Here is a 10,396-nt window from a genome sequence, read left to right on the forward strand (position 1 = left end):
ACACACTGGTGATGGCAGCTACATTGTAGCCACAGCCACCCTGGGGCGCACTGACAGAGGCGAGGCTGCCGGATGCTGGCGCCACCGGGCCCTCTGACCACCACCAGTAGGCAACGGGTGAAGTGTCTTGCCCAAGGACACAACGACCGAGACTGTCGGAGCCGGGGCTGGAACCGGCAACCTTCCGATTACAAGGCGAACTCCCAACTCTTGAGCCATGATCGCCCCACAGGGTCAGATTTCATGCAGTTTGCAGTAAATTGTGTGTTACAGACTTTGTAGTTCATGTTTTGTGACTCATGTGAATCTTCTCCTCCTGAAAGTGAAAGTCTTACAAACACATAAGGCCACAAAATTCTCTTGTCCACAGCTTCCAGTCACAAACTGACTCTGAGCCTCGTCAGTAAAGCCAGCAGCTTTTTACCATCTAAGAAAGTCTTTGTGCTGCTGCAGACATCATTAAATCTATCCCTAAATATTCCTCTTTCTTTCACTAGCTGGCCCATTTCCTCATTTTAGGTTTGAGCGTTTTTATTAGATAAAGACGAACGGCTTTAACAATAATTGAGTTGCGGTTTGGGGAAGGCCTCAGAGGGAACTGCAACTACCGTTACATGGCATGGTTTCTGGGTCCGGCACTGGCGTCTCTTTTCAGCTAACTCATCCGGCCTGAATATGCACATGTTGCAGGCCATGATAAGACCAAGATGGCGCTGGAGTGACGGCAGCCTTTCCAAGTAGCTCTGCAAAACCGTACTTGTTTCTTAACTTTTAACTGTTTTAGACTAGTCCTTCAAACTCTTTTTCACCTTCCTTTAGTTATTTTACTTTCTACCTCTTAGATATAGCAAAGGATAACGCACTTTTCAAAACTTCTGGAACCAGCTCCTTCATCTACTCAAGAGTGGAGCTGCTGGCACTAAACACAAAGACACAGACCGGCAAGAGACACAACATCCCGGCCGAGGAGCTACTGCCCACATAGCAAGCAGGTCTGGCCCAGATATGGTATCAAGCCGGCACTGTTGGCTGACTCCTGGCATGATAAGACGTATATCATCCAGATATGGGGCAGGCCTGGCATAGATGGCACTGTCTATGTGATGGCATGCCACATCTGGCTCGATTGTGGTTTGGTTTATGTGGCCCAGTCTCATAGAAAACAAGCCTGGCCTGGATCTGAAATCAAGCTGACACTTCTAACTGGTGTCGTGGCAGAGTGTATGTCAGGATGTCAAATTTTATGATTCATATATTTTTAGGGACCCTAAAGCTCCCCCAAAATAGGGAGAAAGATTTTTTCCCCTAAAATTAAAAATTCATGCAGTAGAGGGCTAAAAACAAACCGTGGGTAAGGAAGTCAAATCTGTCCTAAACATGAAGAAGAAGGCTTTCAGGAGCAAAGTGAAGGAGGAGGTGAAAGCAGCACAGCGGGAGGTGAAACGCTGCCTGAGGGAAGCAAAGGACACCTACAGGAGGAAGGTGGAGCAGAAGTTGGAGAGGAACAATATGAGGGAGGTCTGGAATGGTGTGAAAACCATCACAGGCCACAACACCAAGAAAAGCACAGTGGGGGGGACTGTGGAGAAGACAAACGAACTCAACAACTTCTTCAACAGGTTTGACCAGCCCACAACCCCCCCACCCTCACCTTCACTACAGAGTCCTCCCCCTACTCTCCTGGCTGGGAATAAATGTTACAGATGGGGCTACCTTATTCATCATACCTGTTTATCTAACAGGTGGGATGCTGCTGAACTTGGGGAGCTGCTACAACGAGTCTTAGATTCAGATTCAAGAGCTTTATTGACAATACAGTAGTATACACAGTATACAGTGTACTGAAATGCTGTTTCACCCTAAGCCCCCCATGGTGCATTTATAAATATATAAAGGATATACTTTTGACACATGTTCACCAGATGGTGTTAATGTTGTGGCTGATTGATGTAGGTTCTTGTCATATTTGGGATGCCACTCAGTTGGAAAAAAGAAGAGTGACTTGAGTCTAAGGCTTTGTTAGATCCTAACCTAGCAACAGCTGCTTGTTTTGTAACTTGTTAAAAGAAAATGAAAAGTTAGAAAACTTCTTTGTGAGCAGTTTGCGGAGGGCTCGATTGTACCTGAGGAGACACTGGACAGCTTTGTCCTGGTTAATGCTGAGAACCTTCAGAAAGTTTTCTCCACAGTGAGACCCACCACATGTCTTTTAGATCCAATCCCTTCTTCACTCTTTAAAACACTTTATGGATTTTTTGAGGCTGAGCTTTTATACATGATGAATTGCTCTCTTCAGTTGGGTGTCTTCCCTGCTGCCTTTAAAACGGCGGTGGTGAGGCCCCTTCTGAAGAAGAGCAATTTGGATTGTAATGATTTTAATAACTACAGACCTGTATCCAACTCACCATTTTTAAGTAAAATCTTAGAAAAACTTGTTTTTACTCAGATTAATGATTTTCTCAATGATAGACAGATCCTGGAGATATTCCAGTCTGGATTTAGGGTGAACCACAGCACAGAGACGGCTCTCCTAAAGGTTTTAAATGATCTTAGATGTAACTGGGACTCCCAAAAGCTCTCAGTCCTGGTGCTACTGGATCTAAGCGCAGCCTTTGATACAGTAGACCACGCTATTCTTTTAAACAGACTAAAACACATGGTGGGCCTCTCTGGTGCTGTACACAACTGGTTCACTTCCTATCTCTCTGACAGATCTTTTATGGTGAGTATGGATACATGCTCCTCTAAGATCCATAAAATGATATGTGGTGTGCCTCGAGGGTCGGTTCTAGGCCCTGTACTTTTTAACTTGTATATGCTCCCTCTCGGCAGTGTCATCAGGAGGCATGGAGTGAACTTCCACAGTTACGCTGATGACACGCAGCTGTACATCTCCGTGTCTCCTGATGACACCAGACCAGTGGATGCCCTTTTTAACTGTATCTTGGATATAAGATCTTGGATGGCAGAAAACTTTTTACAGCTTAACCAGGACAAAACTGAAGTTTTAATCGTCGGTCCTGAGGCTCAGAGAGAGAAACTCTTGTCTAAATTACAGGCATTTTCACTATGTCCTTCGCTACAAGTGAAAAACCTGGGTGTTATTTTTGACTCTGAGCTTGGTTTTATCCCACATATTAAACATGTAACCAAAATTGGATTTTATCATCTAAAAAATATAGCCAGAGTCCGCCCTATTCTCTCTCGGGCCAACACGGAGATGCTGATGCATGCTTTTATTACCAGTCGCATTGATTACTGCCCTGCTCTCTGGTCTTCCTAAGAAGAATATTTCAACTTTACAACTTTTACAAAACTCGGCAGCTCGTGTGCTGACGAAGACCAGAGGGCGGGCCCACATTACACCGGTTTTAGAATCGCTGCACTGGCTCCCCGTGTGTTTCAGGATCGATTTTAAAGTTCTTTTATTGGTTTTTAAATGTCTTAATGGTCTTGGGCCTTCTTATCTCTCAGATCTGCTTTTACCATACGAACCCTCGTGGACCCTGAGGTCCTCTGGTACTGGCCTTTTGATTGTCCCTAAAGTCAGGACACATACTCACGGAGAGGCAGCTTTTCAGTGGTATGGTCCTCGTCTGTGGAACAGCCTGCCGGAGGAGCTCAGGGCCGCAGAGAACGTACATGTTTTTAAGAACAGGCTCAAGACCCACCTTTTTAATTTAGCTTTTACTTAGCGTTTATTTATTTTATGCTTATTTATTCTATCCTGTTATTCTATTATTAATTTAGGCTTTAACTAATATTTATTGATTTTATTCTTATTCATTTTTTAATCTTCTTACTCTATTTATATTTATATTGTATCCTGTTCTTATTTATTTTATCATTTTACCCTGTATATATCCTATTGTTTCATATCTCCAGTGTTTCCTGGGAGGGGGCTCTCTGCACCGGGGCTGTGATCGACCGTGGCTGCTGGGGCTCTGGGGTCCTCTCAGCCTGGTTGGGGGGCTCCTTGGCCTCTCTCCTGCTGTGTGCCCAGCCTGGAGGCTGCAGTCTGTGACCGGCTCCCGGTGCAGACGGCTCCCTGTTATAGTGTTTCCTCACTTGGCTCATGTGAACCCAGCCCAATTTTTACTCTTTAAGTGTGCGTGTGTGTGTGGGGGGGGGATATGTGTGTATTCACATCATTTATGTTAATGAGAGTGTGGGGAGTGAGTTGGAGGGTGGGCTGGGCTGCTTTTAACCACGTAAAGCACTTTGTGCTACATTTTCCTGCCGGAGGAGCTCAGGGCTGCAGAGAACGTGAACGTACATACGGCCTGCTGGAGCGGGGGGGCTAGGAGGAGGAGTTGGCCGTCCGACTGCGGTCTGGAGTGTGGGGCCTCCCTGCTGCTTCGGAGTCGGGGCGGTCTGCATCTCCCCACCACAGGGAAAAGGGTAACACCACCTGGGTCTGGGTGCAGTTCCCCCCTCCAGGGGCAAGGGTACCTAGACCCGGTTCTTAGAGTACGCTTGGGGAGTGTGATCGTGTGTACAGCGTCTCTTTATGTCTGTCTCCACGTTGGTTGAGTGTGGAGTAGATGAGAAGGTGAGTAGGTGAGTAGGTGTAGGTGAGAAGATGGCGCCGGTGAGGTCGGCTGCCGTCACGACTGCTCCGACCACTTTTTCTTTGTCTTTGTTTTTTAAGTTAGTTTTCAGCGTTTCTAAATCGGCAAAATCATCACCATTGGGTACATTAGGTATGACAGTGACACTCTTGTTTCTATTGGTTTACAATGTACTCACAATTCGAAGTTTTTAACTCCGGATCCGAGCTGGCCGAGTGAGATCTTGAGGGAGAACAAAGGGAAGCGGCGGCGGCCTAGAGGGAAGCGAGCCGGCGTCAGGAACAGGCTGAGAGCTCGTGCACACCGCACACCTCTGCCTAGCATCCTGCTCGCCAACGTCCAGTCACTGGAGAACAAGCTTGACGACCTCAGGGCCAGGGTAAAGTTCCAGAGAGACATTCGGGACTGCAATCTCCTCTGCTTCACCGAGACATGGCTGAACCCAGCGGTGCCGGACCACGCCATCCAGCCGGCCGAGTTCTTCTCGGTTCACCGCATGGACAGGACACGGGACTCGGGGAAGTCAAGGGGAGGCGGCGTGTGTTTAATGGTGAACAACAACTGGTGCAACAGTGCGAACGTTGTTCCTCTCACACGCTCCTGCACACCAAATCTGGAACTACTGTCCATCATGTGTCGTCCTTTTTATCTACCTCGGGAATTTACATCGGTCATTGTAAGTGCCGTTTATATTCCACCACAAGCGGACACGGTCACCGCCTTATGCGAGCTGCATGAGGCACTCACACAGCACCAGACACAACACCGGGACGCTGCGCTTATTGTGACGGGGGACTTTAATAGCGCCAACCTCAAACGCGCAGCGCCGAACTTTTATCAACACATCAGCTGCCCCACCAGGGGTGAAAGGACACTGGACCACTGCTACACTACGGTCAAGGACGGCTACAAGGCACAATCCCGCCCCCCGTTTGGCAAATCTGATCACGCCGCCATCTTCCTCATGCCAAAATACAAACAAAGGCTGAAACAGGAAGTTCCGGTTCAGAGGAAGGTCGCACGCTGGACGGATCAATCGGTGGCCGCGTTACAGGACGCACTCGATGACGCAGACTGGGGCGTGTTCAAAAACAGCTCCGATGATGATGTCAACGTGTTTACGGAAGCGGTTGTGGGATTCATCGGGAAACTAGCGGATGATACCGTGGAAACAAAGACTATCACAATGTTTCCCAACCAGAAGCCGTGGGTGGATAAAACCATCCGCGACGCTCTGAGATCCCGCACCGCTGCCTACAACACGGGACTCATGACGGGGGACATGGACCCGTACAAAGCCGCGTCATATAACGTGCGGAGGGCGGTGAAAGAGGCGAAGCAGCGCTACGGGAGGAAACTAGAGTCACAACTCCAACAGAGTGACTCTAGGAGCCTGTGGCGGGGACTAAGGACAATAACGGACTATACAGTAGTGCAGAATTATTAGGCAAGTTGTATTTTTGAGGAATAATTTTATTATTGAACAACAACCATGTTCTCAATGAACCCAAAAAACTCATTAATATCAAAGCTGAATGTTTTTGGAAGTAGTTTTTAGTTTGTTTTTAGTTTTAGCTATTTTAGGGGGATATCTGTGTGTGCAGGTGACTATTACTGTGCAGAATTATTAGGCAACTTAACAAAAAACAAATATATACCCATTTCAATTATTTATTTTTACCAGTGAAACCAATATAACATCTCCACATTCACAAATATACATTTCTGACATTCAAAAACAAAACAAAAACAAATCAGCGACCAATATAGCCACCTTTCTTTGCAAGGACACTCAAAAGCCTGCCATCCATGGATTCTGTCAGTGTTTTGATCTGTTCACCATCAACATTGCGTGCAGCAGCAACCACAGCCTCCCAGACACTGTTCAGAGAGGTGTACTGTTTTCCCTCCTTGTAAATCTCACATTTGATGATGGACCACAGGTTCTCAATGGGGTTCAGATCAGGTGAACAAGGAGGCCATGTCATTAGTTTTTCTTCTTTTATACCCTTTCTTGCCAGCCACGCTGTGGAGTACTTGGACGCGTGTGATGGAGCATTGTCCTGCATGAAAATCATGTTTTTCTTGAAGGATGCAGACTTCTTCCTGTACCACTGCTTGAAGAAGGTGTCTTCCAGAAACTGGCAGTAGGACTGGGAGTTGAGCTTGACTCCATCCTCAACCCGAAAAGGCCCCACAAGCTCATCTTTGATGATACCAGCCCAAACCAGTACTCCACCTCCACCTTGCTGGCGTCTGAGTTGGACTGGAGCTCTCTGCCCTTTACCAATCCAGCCACGGGCCCATCCATCTGGCCCATCAAGACTCACTCTCATTTCATCGGTCCATAAAACCTTAGAAAAACCAGTCTTGAGATATTTCTTGGCCCAGTCTTGACGTTTCAGCTTGTGTGTCTTGTTCAGTGGTGGTCGTCTTTCAGCCTTTCTTACCTTGGCCATGTCTCTGAGTATTGCACACCTTGTGCTTTTGGGCACTCCAGTGATGTTGCAGCTCTGAAATATGGCCAAACTGGTGGCAAGTGGCATCTTGGCAGCTGCACGCTTGACTTTTCTCAGTTCATGGGCAGTTATTTTGCGCCTTGGTTTTTCCACACGCTTCTTGCGACCCTGTTGACTATTTTGAATGAAACGCTTGATTGTTCGATGATCACGCTTCAGAAGCTTTGCAATTTTGAGACTGCTGCATCCCTCTGCAAGATATCTCACTATTTTTGACTTTTCTGAGCCTGTCAAGTCCTTCTTTTGACCCATTTTGCCAAAGGAAAGGACGTTGCCTAATAATTATGCACACCTGATATAGGGTGTTGATGTCATTAGACCACACCCCTTCTCATTACAGAGATGCACATCACCTAATATGCTTAATTGGTAGTAGGCTTTCGAGCCTATACAGCTTGGAGTAAGACAACATGCATGAAGAGGATGATGTGGACAAAATACTCATTTGCCTAATAATTCTACACTCCCTGTAGTGGCTCACTGGGGTGCATGTTCCTAATAGTGTGTTTACTTCATTAAACTGGATGCCATTTTTCTATGTTTTTTTGTCTAAGTTACGCTACAGCTGTTCAGAGGGAGCTGGAACAAATGACCCTTGCTATCTTCACCATCGAAAGAGTTGATCCCAGCACTCCTTCAGCCGATGTGGGTATAACCATTTAGTGTGTCCTGCATGACCTGGAAGACCTGGCCTCTGCATGCGCACTCTTAATGGGTGGGATATATGCACTAAATCTCAGTTAACCTCAAGACTGAAAGCTTTCTTTGAAGTACTTCAGAAGCTCTTCCTTCATCTGTATGTCAGCAGACTCTTGACCAAGGTACAGTTGCTCAAGAATAAACTGAATGAATAAGCCAACCCTTAATTTGGATGATGAATGTTCTGTCAGATGGACAGAAGTTTTTCGGAGGCTGAATGGGATAAAATGGTAATTTGTTGAAAATGACAGATAAAGGGAAAATTACATTTAAGAGAAATTTTGAAAATTTTGAAAAGTTTGTAAACTACTACAATTTGAGAGATTTTACTCTTGTGGGGGGATTTAATTGAGATTCAAAGGATTTAATTGAGAGATGATACTGCACCAGAAATGTTGAAGGGTGGTGTGTATATTAGCGTTCAAGGCATATTGTTATGAGGTGGAAATATGTTCATATTCAGTTTGTGTTACATTGTATGCATTGTAAAGGTAATTGCAATACATACTAAGAATAAGGGTAAGTTAGGAATGCAGGATGAATGTATAATTTGCGGACTTTTAAAGACGAACAATTGTTTCCATGTTAAAATGTTTACAACTGAAGTTTTTTGCCCAAACACTGGTAAAATAAACGTTGACAGTGGCAAGTGTTAAATGGTTACTGCTGTGCTGTTGCAAAAAACCGAACGCTGACAAGCTGTTTTATTGTTAGACCATAATGTTGGCATGTTTTATTAAAGTTTTATTTGGGATGGTGATATAATTTTCTTTGATTGCTAATATCAGTGGGCTATTTATTATTATTATTATTATTATTACATTAATTTTTTTAATTGTGGCTGTTGAGGTGGACACTTCACTTTGCATTGTTAAAGGAAAGCACTTCATTGGCATTGTGTTACTGGACTGACCCTAAGCAATCATTGCAAATAGCAACTTTGCTATTCATTTAAGACACTAAAAGAAAAAACACTCCAGACCTTACTAGCATCACATGTGCATAACTCAAGTGTCATCTTATCAATGTGTTATGTGGTCTTCAATGTTTTTTTCTTCTATTTCTGGCAGATACAGACATTTAATTTAAAGTCGTGATGTTGCATCTGTCTACATACTGTTAATTACTAACCCTAATGAGCTGTCGTGTTTTGTTTCGGACCGGTTTTACACAAATGCTCACTGAATGTGTTGGCAATAAAAGAAATTTTAAAAAATAAGTTGGATGTACTTAATTCATTTGTGTGGAACCTGTTGACAAAATAGATTTATGTAAAACTAATTAATAAAGCACAAGGTGGCTGAAAATGTAATATTTGAATTAATCTAACTTAAATGTAACATTTTACTGCCACAAATAAGAAATGTGTTGAAGTAACGAAACTATCTAACCTGTAAATATATCATCTATGTTCATACAACAGAACTTGATTTAGTTAGTCTTAAATATCTCTTGTTAATCTTAAGTAGTTTTTTAAAATTAGATGAACTAAAGATTTTTGCTTTAAACTAACACAATGCAATTTCGTGGAACCTGTTGACAAAATAATTTTAATTAAAGTCAACGTTTAATTTTTTTGAGTGCAGAGGGAGGAGGAGGTGAACAGTGATGTTTGTTAGACAGGATCAGACTGAAGAGGGAACATAAGAAGAGTTTCATGCTGGATTTGAACAGGACAGGAAGATAAGCTCCGCCCAGCAGCTGAGTCCTCTCTGCTCACACTGGTGTTGGACTGCAACATCAGGGAGTCTGCTTCCACATCTGGTTTCCACAGCTGGAGGAAGCTGTCCCACGAGCACGCCTACGCCCCTCTGTCATTACTGAAGTAGTGATGGTGTTTAATCAGTGTGAGACTGTTTCACTGGTCCAAGCAGAGATTTACATAAATGAGCTTTTATGAGTTCTTATATTATCTGATCAGGCCGTTTGCTCCTGTTAAAGAGAAATGTGCATCGAACGTTGTGGGTATTCATGAGTCTAACAGTTTAAACCTGTGTGTGACGTTGTGTCCTTGAACGGCCCTGACAGACGGCTGTAGTCCATAATATTAATGTTTCCTGCTGACTGAAATAAGCAGCTGAGCTCTGTGAGGGCAGAGCTGCTGCTAACAGGTGAGTCTGTTACCTGGACTGGACTGAGTGAGCTGCTGTGTCACAGCTTTATCAGTGACACACTCAGCATGTGTGTGTGTGATATGTCATAGTGCTTGAAACACACATGAAAATATATTAAAGGTTGAATCTTTGTTCTTTTGGTTTGTGGAACAAAAATCAGCAACGAAGAAACGTTAGCGTAAAACTTGGTGTAGAAGTGCAACAAACGTAAGCCGGCTCATTTGATGCTGTGAAGCTTGAAAAGGATTTGCGCACCTACATCATTATTTACGGTTTAAATTGTGCTGCCTTCAGGTGCACCTGGTAAACTCAGGAATCTCTACTCCAAACCACAGCAGGTTGTTTTAGAGGCTGTTCTGGGTTAATGTTGGTTTGTTGGCAGAAACATGTCTGTGATCGCTGTGTTGTTCTTTTTGATGCAGGATTTCATGTAACTAAAACCATAACAATAAAGTAATTTTAGTACTTTATTACTATTACTACAAGTCTAGTG

The 10,396-nt window shown here is 44.2% G+C and overlaps 1 protein-coding gene across 1 annotated transcript in view; it reads right to left on the minus strand.

The window, feature by feature from the left end:
- Positions 1–10,396, minus strand: part of LOC143416657 (uncharacterized) — a 376,067-nt gene that overhangs the window by 47,671 nt on the left and 318,000 nt on the right. The gene's annotated exons all lie outside the window — the stretch shown is intronic.

Source organism: Maylandia zebra, linkage group LG3 (assembly GCF_041146795.1).
Source record: "Maylandia zebra isolate NMK-2024a linkage group LG3, Mzebra_GT3a, whole genome shotgun sequence".
NCBI classification, from domain to species: Eukaryota; Metazoa; Chordata; class Actinopteri; order Cichliformes; family Cichlidae; genus Maylandia; species Maylandia zebra.